The following is a 14,212-nucleotide window of genomic DNA, read 5'->3' as shown; positions in this document are numbered from 1 at the left end:
ACACTTATCCAAGTCCTACCTGTCCTCCAAGTTACCTAGGTCATCTGGGATGTAAGTTTGCATAGCAAGTTCACACCAAAATGTGATTCCTTACCCAGTTACACTCTCACAAAAACGTATTAAGCCCCTCCCTACACTTACCTCACTTCCTCACTGTAGATCAGAGCGTAAAGTGTGTAAGCTTGTATCTTTAAGAGGCATGCAAGGCTGTACGTGTACCTATATAACATATATAGCACATGTGCACAACCTTAGTGCCATTTTGAAAGAGCAGCTAGAGAGTAAGCATACATGATCATAATCATTAATTATATATAATTTACTGAAGTTACAGTCTATAGTCAACAATAGTAATGCATTTGTATATAATAAAACTGCTTGAACAGAACCCATAAAGATTCATTTATTTGTGTCCTAGCACAAAAGCAACATGGTGTCAGAACCTGGATGAAGAAGAGAAGAATATTCCAATCCATGAGATGTAAAGATGACAACAAAGGTAAAACCAAAAGAAAAGAGCACCAACATAGCCAGAAAGAATTAAATAAAACAAATTGTTTACTTGATGTGAAAAACAATAAAGGGGCATTACAAGGGCACAAATCGGAGTATCAGGCAAGCGGAAAGTATGAAAAATGTGTTAACTAAAGGAAATGTTTAAGATAAAAGTATTTGACAAAACAATCAACTGTAAAGCAAAACAAGTATGTTTAAAGCAGAAAATGAGTATGTTTGAGGCAGAGTTGGGCATGTTTAGAGTAAAACAAGCACAAGAAAAGTATGTTGGCCATAAAAAAGAGCTTAAAAGAGCGAAATAATTACAATAGAAAAGAAAAAAATGGCACATTAAGCAAAATAAAGCAAGGCGACTGCAAGTGTTTGGGCATAACTATGACTTCATATTGTACCAAGGGTGTAACTAAAGTTATTCAAAGTATCTCAGAGTGTGTAAAAGGGCTTACAGTGTGTGCCTATTACTGTGAATGTATTTCAAACAGTTCATAGTGTGTAAAGTGCAACTATTTCATGCAGTCCAGTCAAAGTATAGCTATTTTGAAAAGTTATTGTGCTGGGTGTGTCTATTCAAAAAAAGCTGCCATTACAAAGTGTCTCTTGTACTGTAAAGAGTTGCTTAGTAAGGTACCACAATTTTGGGGACGTTTCAGTGTGCTATATGGAGTTATCCACAAAATCAAGTATTTCAAAAGCTATTGAGTTTTGGGCAACAGATGTTTGATTTCTTCACATTGTGCAGTTGCTTGACATGTTTCTTACACTGATAAGAGGTGTTTTCTTGAAAAAGATGACATTACAAGAGTATTACAGTGCTTGTGAGTTATTCATTCACATTGTAAAGTTCTCGAATATTTCTTAAAGTAATGACTTTAAAAAGTCATGGTGCATGACTGTAGCATTCCTGCCTTTATCGATAAAATTCTGAAAATATAACAAAGTGATGGTAAATTACTTTACCAATAAGATTCACAAGTGATGATAAATTACTTTAGCATTTTTGCCTTTACCAAAAATATTCTGAAAGCATCGAGAAGTTATTTCATAAAGTTTAGTAAAGTATCAAGAAGTTATTTTGCACAGTTCAGTAAAGCATTGAAAAGTAATTTCGTAAAGTTCAGTAATGTATTGAAAAGCCCGAGAAGTTTATTTCAGAAAGTCCAGTTATTCAAAAGTACTACAAGTTCATTTATTCACATAATTCTGACTAATGAGAATATAAGTTTAAGGCACAAAAGCATTGGACAAGTTCTGTTTATGCCAGAAACGTCTGTATATGTGTATGTTTGTATATTTATGCTTAGTTGCAAAAAAAAACTTTTGCTGGTATGTGTTAATATGGGAGACAGATTTCAAAAACCCCTACCACTTGTGTTTGATCAGAATGTTACAGAGAACTACAGAATATTTGAGCAAGACTGTGATATTTTCATACAAGCAGCTTATGGAGATAGAGATGCATGCACCAGGGCATTCATTTTGCTAAACTTAGCAGGGTCAGTGGCCATAGAAAGAGAACGTTCATTTGTGTATCTACCAGCAGTAAATGAAGGAGAAGGTGCAGACTGCCATACTGTTGTACAAGCTGAATCAAGGGAAGACCCCCATGTGTGTGAAGCACAAGTTTGGAGAGATGTGCAACCCTCATATGAATGTTACACTACAAAGGCATTTGTTTTACACAAGAGGTCAGAAACCAGGGGAAACATTTGCAGCTTATATAACTGACTTGAGAAACAGAGCTGAGATGTGTCGGTTTGGTGATCTAAAAGATGAATTAATAAAGGACAGGCTTGTGTGTGGTATTAATAGTGCTACTGTGAGAAAGAGTTTACTTCGTGACTTAATGTTGAGCAAAGCCATAGAGGTTTGTCAAATCCATGAGGTGACAGAAAAACATACAAGTATGCTTGCGAGTGACAAAAGCGTGGGTTCAGTTGGCTCCACAGCACATGTAGACAGTATGCAACATGTGACAAGCAAGAACAGGCCTAAGCAATTGGCAGCTACAGAATTTCCAAAGAAGCTACGTGGTTTTCTAGAAAGTTCCAGGAAAAGTGCAAGCTCCAGCACCAGCTTAGTGCAACACAAACCTCAATCAGCAAAACCCAAATCTATCTTTATTGTAAACTATCTCAACTGTGATGTGAATCATGAGTCGAAAAGAGAGAAGTACTTAACATTTGGTCAGCATTTTCACAATTATAAAAAAATGGAACCATTTCCAAAAGTTTTGTAAATCAAGCAAACCTCACACAGTTGTAAAGAAAGGTCACACAAGAAAGCAAGTTGATGAAGTAGAGCTGAAACAGTCAGCTTTCTATGTAGATGATGAATCAGTACTTGCTGAAAGAGTTGGTGCAGTAAACTTGCTGACAAGAAGTGAAGTGTTTTGTACAGTCCGGATTAATGAAAAATCTGCAGAGCTCAAAGTAAACACTGAGTCAAGGTGTAATGTTATATCAGTAGACACATTTGCAAAATTAAGAACTAACAAACAACTCGATGTAACCAGTAGTGACAGACTTGTTGCTTATGGAGGTGAAGAAATTCAGACCGAAGGTTCAGTGATACTTTCATGTTATTTGGCTGAGAACTGTTACAACTTGTTATTCTAAGTAGTCTAAGGCCAGTGTAATCTTTATTGGATCGCAAAGAAAGTTTAGGAATGAATCTGATTTATTTTGCTAAAGACGTTCATAATGTAAGTGCAGTTATGAGTTCCAATTTCTCCGAAGCCATTTTCTCAGAGTATGCTGATGTTTGCGAATGTCAAATTGGGCAAGCTTCCAGTTGTATATTCCATGGAGTTAGACCCAGAGATCACTCCGGTAGTATGACCAGCAAGAAGAGTTCTGATAGCTATGCAAGATAAAGTAAAAGCTCAGTTGGATAAAATTGTACAGCAAGGTGTGATTTGTCCAGTCACAGAACCAAATGAATGGGTATCATCCATGGTAGCAGCTCATAAGAAAAGCTCAGTTGAAATCAGAATATGCACTGACCCAAGAGATTTGAACAAAGCATTAAAAAGACCATATCATCCAATGCACACAGTTGAAGAAGTTGTAGCTCTAATATCGAATGCCACTATATTTTCTGTTTTGGATAGAAAGAGTTCATTTTGGCAAGTAAAGCTGGATCGCAAATCCTCATTTCTGACTACTTTTGGTACTCCATTTGGCAGATACAGATTCCTAAGGATGCCCTTTGGAATAAACTCTGCAAGTGAAGTTTTTCAGCATGCAATGGAACATTTTTTTTCAGATTTTCCCTGTGCCGTAATAGTAGATCATCTGCAAGTTGGAGACAGTGGTGAAGCAGAGCATGACAGAAATCTCAAGAAAGTTCTAGGCAGGGCACATGAAGTAAACTTAAAACTCAATCCTCTGAATTGCAAATTCATTTTTCCAGAAGTTACATATGTGGATGATTTGTTTACACGTACAGGCTTAAGATCAGACCCAACCAAGCAAGCAGCTATTCTAGAGATGTCAGTGCCAGACAATGTGCAGAGTTTACAGCATTTTCTGGGCATGGTCAACTGTTTAGGCAAATTTATACCAGACTTCAGTGAGTTAACAGCATCTTTAAGAGAACTAACATGCAAAAATGTTGCATGGTCATGGTTGGAACATCATCAGAAGGCATTTGAAAACATCAAGCAGAAAATTGCCACCCCACCTATGTTAAGATACTATGATGTGAACAAACCAGTTATTCTTTCCTATGATGCTTCCAAATTTGGCCTAGGTGCAGTCATAATTCAAGAGGGCAGACCAGTAGTCTATGCATCTAGAACACTAACCCAAACTGAGATGCAATATGCTCAAATTGAGAAAGAGGTGTTGGCTATAGTATTCGCATGCTCCAAGTTTCATGATTATATTTATAGTTGAGCTATTCAGACTGAAACTGATCACCAATCTCTAGTTACTATTCTAAAGAAGCCTATGCAGTGTGCTCCAGAGACATTGCAAAGAATGATGCTCAAATTGCAAAAATACAATTTCAAAATGGTCTACACTAAAGGCATCTGTCTGATACTTTATCTGGATCTCATAAAAACACAACAGAACAGCTTGACGCAGAAACTTTTGACTTTGATGTGATGTCAGTGCATAATTTCTTCACCACTAGATGATGAATTAAGAGATCACACTCAGAATGAACCATTTTCACAAAATCTCAGTCATTATATTAATGTTGGATGGCCGTCAAAGCAATCTAGTGTCTCACCTAAGGTGCAAGCGGATTTTCCTTACAGAGATGAATTGATGATGGAAGATGGCGTAATTTCTAAAGGTCCTAAAATTGTTGTTCCTGCTTCCTTACAACAAGAATATATTCCAATTTTGCATCATGGTCACCCAGGATTCACATCCACAAAGAGAAGAGCCAGAAAATTGGTATTTTGGCCTATATTATCAAAAGGCATTGATAGAGTTCTTTCTTCTTGTTCAGTATGCAATAGTATTAGACCGCATTTGCAAAGAGAACCACCTCAGCTAGATCCAGTTCCTGAACTACCTTCATCTTCTGTAGCAAATGATATCTTTGAATGGAACAATCAACTCTACTTAATTTTGGTTATTCAAATTGGTTTGAGATTGATCTATTACCAAACTTATCCTCAACTACTGTTATTACTAAGTTGAAATGTCATTTCTCCGTTCATGGTAGTCCACACAAACTTTGTTCTGGCAATGGTACTCAATTCACTAGCCAGTTATTTCAGAAACTTGCAAGAGAATCGGACTTTGTACATTCATAGATTCATAGATTCATAGATTAGTACTAAGCTAACTGCCCTTGCGAGCCATTTTAAGCCTAGCTAATTATCCCTTGTGAGACTCAAACCCTGCACCTTGTGCTTGCAAGGCAAACACCTTAACCATTAGGCCACCCTCCTGAATATCCTCAGTCCAATGGTCTAGCTGAATGAGCAGTACAGAGTGCAAAACAGTTACCTGAAAGGTCAAAGTGTGACAATACCCATGTATTCTTGAATTTACCTAATCTCAGAAACATACCCTGTGATGATATTCTTAGCTCACCTCCTCCAAGACTACTTTCCAGGCAAACTTGAACCATGCTACCTATTTCCTCAAGTTTGTTACAGCCTAAACCCAAGAACAATAAAACCGTCAAGGCTCAATTGTTTAAGAAGCATAATAGCCAGAAATCTAGTTACGACAGATCGAGTGGATTACTTCGACCATTGAGGGAAGGAGAGACGGTACGGATCCAGCAAATGAAAGGTTTTGATCAAATAGGACAGATTACAGGCATCTGTGCAGAGCTGAAATCTTACTTAGTAAATTCCAAAGGACTGGAGTATAGGAGGACTCGCAAACATCTTCTTCTTCCTGTACCAGAACCATCATCCATCATTCCAATCACAACATTGTATCTGTGATGCAAACTCTAAAACAAAGAATGCGTCAGACACTGTTTCTAGACAAGAATGCATACAAAAGTCTGATTCTGTTCCTGAAAGTGTTTCACACATTCCACAGGTCAACCATTTTGCAGAAACCGTCCCAATTGCTAAATATAATTCCCAGTTTTATGTCACACAGTATGGATGAGTGTCTAAACCAAGTGTGAAATATGCAGCAACATGGACTTGATTGTACATACCTATATGTTTAACATTGTATAATGCATGTCTATAGATTATCTGTGATTTCTGCATGCCAAACAGTCTCATAACAATTGTATGGCTTATTTCTCAAAGAGGCAGTATGTAGATCAGAGTGTAAAGTGTGTGTGCTTGTATCTTTTAAGAAACATGTGAGGCTGTATGTGCATGTATATAACCCGCACACGTGCACAACCTTAGTGCCATTTGAAAGAGGAGTTAGGGAGTGAGCATGGATAATCATAGACATTAATTGTATATAAGTTACTTAAGTTACAGTCTATAATTAGCAATAGTAATGTGTTTGCATATAATAAAGCTGCTTGAACAGAACCCATGAAGATCTGTTTATTCATGTCCTAACACAAAAGCAACACTCCCAGTCATCCTACTTTCCTGTTTAACCCTCCTCCCAACTAGCTTCTTCCCTTCCCCTACTAAAATACTGTTTCAATCTAACCCCATCTAAAGATGTACCTGGACAAATTGGTCTGTTACCAAATCTCATTTTCTAATAACGTTTGTAATGCTCTGGAACTTTTCTCCTCAGGTCTCTGCTGAAAATGGGCAATGACTCAGTCAGGCCAACCCAGTTAACACATTTCAAATAAATAAATAAATAAAATAAAATTGCTGTATGCCTAAACCTTTAATGCACTAACCATGACTCTTTCCTCATAACAGTTTTGTGCATGGAGATAGCCATTATATGTCCTGTTTATAGTATGGAGACACATGCATGATATAGAAATATATCCATACATGCATTGCTGCACAGAGTCAACAATTCTGCCTACATGTTTACATGTTTGCTAGTGGTGTTAGGCAGTAATGACTCATCTTTCCACCTAAGTGAACAAATTCCATGTAACACAATAAACATTAACTAAATAAAGATGGCAGTCTTGTCTTGTATGGCACTTTACACAGACTACAGCTGGGAATACCATAAGGAGCTGCTGTTAGTTTGGTCGGTGGTATGGGAGCTGTGAAGACATGATGGGATATTTAGCTAGACACATGGAAGGATCCAGTTAGATTAGATTATGGTGTCACAGTAGCATTCCTTGCACTAGCGGTTTGCAAATGGCATTGCTGCTTTATATTTGACAGTGCCAATAACAGACCAACTTCTGAACAGAAGCAAACCTCTCAATTGTCCAGATTTTTGCAGAAATCACTAAATAATAATATACATTTGAGTTTCAGACTTCTTGTCCTTCAGAAAATGCATGCTAACACAATTCCTGTTATTCTAGCAACTTCTTAAGGTTATAAAAGCAATATTTATAATATGTCCCTATTTTTGTCCCTTAGACCCTCATTATTTTAGGCTTTATCCACATTTATTGCACTAAGAGGTTGTGAAGTATGAAGAGAATACTCTGTGGGAAGTGGTACAATATGTGTAATAGATAATGATGCTTGTGGGCTTCATTTGGATTTGACAGAGAATTGAATGAGGCAATTGAAAGGCTGCATTTCCAGTGTTTTACTAAGAAAAAACACTGGCACTGCACAAAGGAATGATGCCAAATAAAGGTTTTAGAGTAGTATAACATTTAATAGTCGCTATTTGTCTAAAGACTTCCTCAGAAATATCAAATATTAAAACCACTCTAAATAAATATTCATTTGAAATTCAAAGCATCCAATCACATGAATAAACAATTAATGCAATTCAACCAATAAACAAAATAAATTATCGTAAGTTCGAAAGAACACTCTAAAAATACAGTAAAAATCTAATAAAACAACTCTGAACTATAAGTTTGTGAATCAAATAGTTAATTTCCTGTCAACTAAAAAACATTTTATATTGATACTATAATTTAAACCAGGTGGACATCTAACCTAATTTGCCACTCAGTTTCCTTCTTTTCCATCTGTTTTTGAAATTACCACCTCTCTTATCTTTCTTCACAAGATCCTTGCTGCAAATAACTGAGTAATAAATTCTACCTCAGTTTCAAAGTCACCATCTAAACTAGTCATACCTGATGCTCTAATAAATTGTCCATGTGGGATATTCTTCTTAATATGACTTGGATGGTTACTTATTTTTACGATGAATTTGACTGACAAAATTGTGTATTACTGTATCCCAACATAACTCAACATCCAAAAAACAAACTTTTTGTCCTTGATCACCCTTTGTAAATTAAAAAAAAAACAATACCATTGTTAAGATCATTTAAAAAAATCTAATTGATCAAAACCACCTTTCTTAACTATAAAAAATAAGTTGTCTACAAATCGATGGTAAATATTATATTAGAAAAATATTTTGACCTAGATAAAAATTAATATAATATTTTACCATCAACGGGTAGCTATTGTGTTACTCTTCAGAATTATTAAAGAACATGGCTACTGAAATTTGTAATAAAAGAACTGACAAATTTCCTCCTATATTATTGCATGGATTTAATAAAAAAAGGAAATTGCAAATATTAAAATTGGAAATGATGCACCTAGATATTGTATGGAAATGACAGTAAATAGTGGTACTATTAAAAATATTATTATTAACAACTGGAAATGTATTATGGGCAGTGATGGGAGTCATATATTACAATATGTAATATATTACAATTTCTAGTAACTAGTAATATAACTAGTTACTTTTTCAAAATAGTAACTAGTAATAGTAATATATTACTTTTTTTTAGTAACTAGTAACTTAAATGTGAGTTACTTTTGAGATACTTTTGCTTAAACCAGTGGTTCTCAATGCAGGCGATATAGCCTCCTAAGGAGTGATGGAAAACTTCCAGGATCCCTATATAGTATGGATAGTAATCAGATGTTAGGAGGTAATAGACACTTTGAAGTGGCAGTCTGGATAAAATTTGCAACATTATGTTGGCACAACTCATAGCATGTAACATTCATAATAGATCATTAGAATCAGTCTGGAGCAAAAGTTACTTCATTTGTTTTAACTTTGCAAGTAGGTGAAAGCTAATGATGACCAGACTGAAGCCCTACCCTAACAGTGGAACAATTCTAGCCTGCTAGAGATCATATCCTTACCTTGCAGTATAATAAATAGCATTGGTTCTCCATACCACCATCAATCAGAATCAAACTCATCACTCATCAGTTGAGCACCCAATGCCTAACCCACTTCACCAAGCAAGACTCTTCAGGTGAATCTATGATCAACCAACTTTTGACAATTTTTTGTTATGTTCTATTTAAAATTCTTTTCGGGTTTTGATTTTTAGTTGCTGAAAATAGACAAAATGTGATAGGTTTTCATAGGTCTTGTGCTGCTGGCTGGTTTGGTTTAATTATTGTCTGTGACTCTCTAGCTATAAAGACTAGTCTTCTTCTCCTTTCAGCTGTCCCCATTAGGGATCACCATGGTGGATCATCAGTCTGCAGAAAAAGTGGCAGTGGAGTTTTACATTGTCAAGTTGCCAGGCCAGCACCCAATCTTCTTCAGAAGCACATGCATGCACACACTCATACCTAATGCCAATTTAGAATGTCTAATCCACCTGCAGCATGTCTTGAGAATGAGGGAGAAAACCGGAACATCCTGAGGAAACCCACTCAAACACAGGGAGAGTAGATCATAGTGTGTGTGTTGATCCTTTAAAGCCACTGTAGTTCATGGGCACATGCATAAAAAATACTGAGAACATGCAAGCAGAGTGCCATTTTGTGTAAGCAGCTGGAGTGAAAACATGTATGTATGTAGCAGTCAGTCAGTTAGCTAATTTGTTTTTATGTTCCACTCATCCATCCTGATGTGTTTGTGTGGAATAAATAACTTAAATGAATACGCAAGCCTCATCATCTTATTTGAATACACAAGACAGATGACATGGTGTCTGAATGGGATCTAAAGTCAAAACTTTTTAAAACCATGAAGTGCATGGTCAGAAATGGAGGAATATACAAGAGTGGCTCAAACGACTCACAAATGACTCGTGAACAGGTCAGAAAATATTTCCAGGATTTTAAACTTATTTAAATTAATTTTCCCTCAATACATATAAAGCAAACCATTCCAAACCAATTACTGAATAAACAAAATGTTCAAAATTGCAACATATTGAATACAGTACTTGAAATAATTACAAAAACATATGAAATAATATTTGAATTGCATAGAATGTTTGAAAAAGAGAAAACAACTGTATTTTTTCACAATGTACTACTTTTTCACATTAACTAAAGCTATTCAAAGTATCTAAAGTGTATAACTCATGGTGTCAGCTTCCAACTGTAGAAATACACAAAATAAACTGATACTCAAAGCAGCTATGGATGCACAATACAATGAAAATCAATGTCTTGATAAAACTCATCTTTAATAGACCAAGCGATGTGAATGAAACAATGGTTAACAAAGATTAAGCGCTCTCATCCACATGAAAGTGGAATTCATCAGAATGTTATTCCTTATCCATAGTCCATTGTTTAAAAACTTTTTGGCTCCAATTCCGCCATTTACAAAAATTTAAAGATGCATTGTATCATAATAAATGAACTAAGAATTCTACATATATATTTACAAATCAATACATATAATCTCTATATGTTGTTATAAGTATACCAAAAACTTTGCTTGTATATATGTGCAAATCAATGCAAATAATCTCTCGTATGCTCTATAGCAATTTCATGTCACTGTCGCATTCACATTTACTAACAGTGCTATAAAATCAACAACATATCATAATCATTTTATGTGTTTGTCATAGTTCCATATAATAAAAAATAAAATATAAATATAAAAATAAAAATAAGAATGAGAAATGAAAATAAATACTACATATTTGATCAGTATGTACTAATATTCATATAACATATCATACCTAATATATAATCAATCAGGTAGTGTGCCTATTCTATTGTACACATATAACTTCCTTAATTGATCTGACTACAAAATACTACTAACTATACTATAATCGTAACTCTAGAATGGGCTTTATAGTAATGTATTCATTAAGACTGGGTTCTCTAGCAGAATCGGTCAATATCTGCCAAATTATTTCTTTTTTACTTAGCTGAGCTCTCAGATTACCTCCTCTAGGGTCAACTTTGATCTGATCTATAATCCCAAATTTAAACGAATGTGTACTATCATGCATGGATATATGTCTATATAATGCATTTTTGTTATCTTTACTCTTTATTCTATAGAAATCATCATAAATTCTTTTTTTGAGTTGACGTTCAGTTTTTCCTATGTAAAAACTAGAACATTTAGTACATTTAGCAAGGTATATCACGTTTCTGCTATTACAATTTCCATATCTAAAACGAACCCTTGTCTTAGTTATATTATCTAATGTTATTTCCTTTGTATCCAGAATAGCAGAACATTGTCTGCAACTTCCACATTTAGTCGTTTATTTATCATTATTGATTTTAATATATGTTAATGGGCCAAATTCAATTATTTTCTTTATATTAGCTCCCATTTTATGTACAAAGATTGGTGCCACTCCTACTATTTTCTTTATTTCATTATCACCCATCAGTATACTCCAATTATTTCTTATTATGTTTGCAACATCTTGAGCATAGGGGGAATATTCTAACACACATGTTCTATTGTAAGCGTTGTCTGATTTAGTGTCTGACAAGTTTGGGTTCTTAACTAATTCTTTCCCTAAAAGAGGGGGATATTTTTTCCCCATTCACTTATGACATATTTCATTACATCATCAAGTATATAGCTAGGATAACTTCTGTTTCTGAACATATTTCCAGTGTGATGTATTTCTTCTATCATATCTTGATATTTTGATGTCATTCATGCAGCTCTGATGCATTGCCCCTTAAAAATATTTTTCAACATATTTCGTGGGTGGTTGCTAGTGTATTCTAGGTAACTGTTGGAAAAGGTACTTTTCCTATATATGTTGGATTGATAGCTTTCAACTGTTTTAGAAATATATGTATCAAGGCAAGCTATGCCTTCAGAGCTGTATGAGTGTGTAAATTTCAAGAATGTACTTGAATTATTTAAAAATTCAATAAATGTCTCAATATTTTCCACACTGTTGTCCCATAAAATAAAAATATCGTCTAAGAATCTGGAATAGTACACTATATATTTATAGAAACTACTATTGAAGAGCTTGGTGGTTTCCCATTCTAGCATAACAAGGTCGGCAAAAATGGGGGCACACGCTGCCCCCATTGCCACCCCCCTTGTTTGCTTGAAATTTTTGCCCTCAAAATGTATATAATTATGATCCAATACCATGGACATAAGGTCCATAATAAGATTTATTTTATCCCATTCCAGATTGGAAAATTTTCTTAGACTATTACAGAAGTCATCCAATCCAGATTGCTTAGGGATGCAAGAAAATAAATCAATAACGTCAATGGTGATAAAAATGATGTTATCTTTCCATACTTCCTTAGTTAATTTAGCCAAAAAAGACCACAAATCTTTGATTAAGTGTGGTATATTCTGATATATTGGTTTTAACCATCTATCAATAAAAACACCTAAAGGTTGAATTTTTGAATGTCTACCAGAAACAATAGGATGAAATGGTGGTTGTAAAATATCTTTGTGAACTTTTGGTATACCAACAATAGATGCAAGAGTTGGATGTTCATTTTTCATAAAATTATATAGATCCAATGTAATACGGTTGTCCAAAAGTAGTTCTTCAATGAATAAATAAATTTTTATAACCTATATTAATTTCATTAATTGAAATTGTTTCATAATTACCAGATTCATGTAATATTTTATACATTTCATTGACATAATTCATGGAGTTGTATAATACTATACCACCACCTTTATCTGGTTTCATGATACGTATATCTTTATTTCCTATAACCTGTCTAAAGTGTACAAAGTGTTGGCAGTGTGCACAGTATTACAGTACAGTCTTTTCAAAGAGTACAGTCATTTCAAAGAGTCTGTTGTGTAGTTGAATATAATTACAAGTTCCTGGTATGTGTTTGACACTTATTTGGCATGGCAGAGGGATTTCACAGACCTGATCCGCTTGTGAATAATATTGCTGAAAATTGGAGAGTGACTGAGCAAGAATATGATATTCTCATACAAGCTTCTTTTTCTGATAAAGACACATGTACAAAAACATTTATTCTGCTTATTTTAGCTGGTTCAGAAGCCATTGAGAGAGAGCATTCATTTGTGTATACACCTACTATTTATGCAGAGGAGGGGGAGGACAACCATATTTTGGTACAAGCTGAAATGCGGGAAGACTCTGAGTGCTTAAAATCTAAATTTAGAGAAACGTGCAACCCTCAAATGAATATTGCAATGGAAAGGCACACATTTTACCCAAGAGATCAAAAGCCTGGTGAAACCTTTACAGCATATATAACTGACTTGAGAAACAAGACAAAAGCATGCATATTTGGTGATCTGAGAAATGAGTTGATAAAAGGCAAACTTGTGTCTGGTGTTAATAATGATGCAGTGAGAAAGATTTTGCTTTTACACAGTGATTTAACTTTAAGCAAAACCACAGAGATTTGTCAGATATATGAGCTTACAGAAAAGCACACAAATATGCTTACTAATGAGAAGAGCATGCTTGCAGTTTCTTCCAGCATGAATATTGACAGTATTCAGCACAAAGTAAAGAGGTCTAGGTCAAAGGGTGTGGCTCCCACAATGAAACCCAGGGCAGCTTTAGTAAAACCCAGGACACGTGCAGCAAAACTAAGGGGTGATTTAGCAAAACCCATGGTAAACCTCATAGTCAGCTGTCGTAATTGTAGAGGCAGTCACGAAACTAAAAAAGAAAAGTGCTTAGCTTTTGGTCAGCAATGCCACAGATGTAAAGAGTGGAACCATTTCAGAAAGCTTTGTAAATCTAAAGTGGTACATTCTTATATTAATAGAGAGCATTACAAGAAGCAAGTTGATCAAGTAGAAAGCTGCAACCCTACTTTTTATGTTGATGGTGTCTCTGTGCTTAAGGAAAAGGTTAATGCAGTAGATTTGGTGGCAAAGAGTGAAGTATTTTGCATTGTTCTGATTAATGGGAGACCTGTAGAGCTCAAAGCTGATACTAATTCAAAATG

The sequence above is a fragment of the Protopterus annectens genome, chromosome 6.part1, assembly GCF_019279795.1.
Source record: "Protopterus annectens isolate FY-2018-M chromosome 6.part1, PAN1.0, whole genome shotgun sequence".
Lineage (NCBI taxonomy): Eukaryota > Metazoa > Chordata > Ceratodontiformes > Protopteridae > Protopterus > Protopterus annectens.
Note: the sequence above shows the minus strand (reverse complement) of the source record.